This window comes from Colobus angolensis, unplaced genomic scaffold (genome assembly GCF_000951035.1).
Source record: "Colobus angolensis palliatus isolate OR3802 unplaced genomic scaffold, Cang.pa_1.0 Scaffold365, whole genome shotgun sequence".
Taxonomy (NCBI): domain Eukaryota; kingdom Metazoa; phylum Chordata; class Mammalia; order Primates; family Cercopithecidae; genus Colobus; species Colobus angolensis.
In genome coordinates this window covers 372,843-374,929 of record NW_012116988.1, presented here as the reverse complement: position 1 = coordinate 374,929, position 2,087 = coordinate 372,843, and positions in this window count along the sequence as shown.

Here is a 2,087-nt window from a genome sequence, read left to right as displayed (position 1 = left end):
TCTCAAACTCCTGAAATCAGGTGATCCACCTGCCTCGGCCTCCCAAAATGCTAGGATTACAGTTTTGAGCCACCGTGCCCGGCTTTGTGACGTATTTCTGCATCCATCATGCAGGAGATAAAACCCTGTATTTTTGCCTGCATTCTGCCCACAGGGAAGATTCTGACATATCGTTGGGCCCAGCAACCAGTCGTTGTTGTGTCTGTCATGTCTGGGCCCAGCAGCCAGGGGATCTCACTCTTCTACCTGTGCCCTGCTTTCAGGAGGGGATTGTAACATCCCTGGTGAAGCCCCCAGTGATGTGATTCTCCTGCTTGATGCCTGCCCTCAAGGAGGATTGTGACATAGCCCTGGCGCAGCACACAATTGATGTCACTCTTGCATTTGCTCTTTACATACAGGTAGGATTGTGACATATATCTGGCCAAGCATGCAGATATAATGATAACTGTCATACCTTGCAGAAGCCAGTAGGAGAGAGAATGTTGCTATCGGCTAGGCTGAGGAAAATTAGGAAGTCTTTCTGTACAAAAGTCATAAAGAATTAGTACTCTCTCACATATATGAAGCCCTAGTGTGTTACAGAGAATGTCATAACAGGGTCCAGCACACAAGTGAGATTGTGTTTGTCCTGTGCACACCAAACCAACCTTTACAGTTGTCACCCTGACCCATTGACAGAGTCCACTAGTGAGGTCCTGAATCACATGTGAACACAGTCCACAGTTGGAATTGTGACTGTTATATGTGAACATCTGGCTAGAGTTGGGATGGTGAGTGATTTCTAAATCCAGCTCATAGGAAGGTGAAGACTCTCCTATCTGGACTCAGTCAATTAGAGAGATGTTGACTCTCATATCTGGGCTTAGAACCACAGGAAAGATTCTGGAGCTCCTTCTTGTGCAAAGGTCACAGGGGATTACCAATCTTGCATATTGTATAAAGTCCTCAGGTGACACAGAGAGTGTCTGTCCAATGCACACCCAGGCAACAGTAAGGATTGTCATTCTCCCATGTAAACACATCCCACTGTTGAAGTTCTGAATTTCACAGAGGTTGTCAAAAGTTGGATAATTGCCTCTCATGTGGATCTGGTCCACAGGTGGGTTAGTGACTTCTAGACCAAGAGTCACCACACATGTAAGTCTGTGACCGCACTAAGAAGATACAGTCTGCAGAAGAAACTGTGGCTCTTTTGCACACATTCTGTCGATCATTGAGATTGCGACTCATGTACTTAGACCCAGCATACAAGAGGTGTTGACTTTCATACCTTTAGAACCTGGACATGTTTGGAATTTCTAATCTAATCCCTGGACTTTCCTGCAGGTGTGATTGTATGCATCTGCAAGGCACCTTAGTGATCAGACTCTCCTGCCTTGGCCAAGCCCACAAATGAGATTGTAACATATGGTTTGACTCTGGACCTCCAAGATGTGACTCTTTTCCAGCCTTGGAGCTGCCCACAGGGTGCATTGTGACATATTCCTAAGCCCTGCACTCAGGTTATGTGACTCTCCTTTTTTGCTTAGGCCTGAATATTTTTCATGTTAAGACTATATAGGTTCAACACCTATAAAATGGGAGACTGCCACCTGGGCCCTTTCTACAGAGGACCCTGTGACAGACCTCTGCATCAGTAACCTGGGAGATGTGACTCTCCATATTTACCTGTACTCGCCCCACAGAAAAAACTGGCTGGCCCATGTACCAGGTGATATGTGTCTGCTGCCTGGGCCTGGACCACAGAGGGCATTGTTACTGATTGCTGGGCTCAACACCCAGGTGATGTGATTCTGCTGCCTGTGTGCTGTTTTCAGGAGAGGGTTGTAACTTATTCCTGGCTGAGTATTCAGGTGATGTCACACTCCTGATGTCTCTGCCCTCAGAAAAGGTTGCGTCAAGCCAGGCCTGGTGGCTCATGCCAGTAATACCCAGCACTTTGGGAGACCGAGGTGGGTGGATCACCTGAGGAATTTGAGACCAGCTGGCCGACATGGTGAAACCCCGTCTCTACTAAAAATACAAAAATTAGCCGGGTGTGGTGGCAGGCGCCTGTAATCTCAGCTACTCGGGAGCCTGAGGCA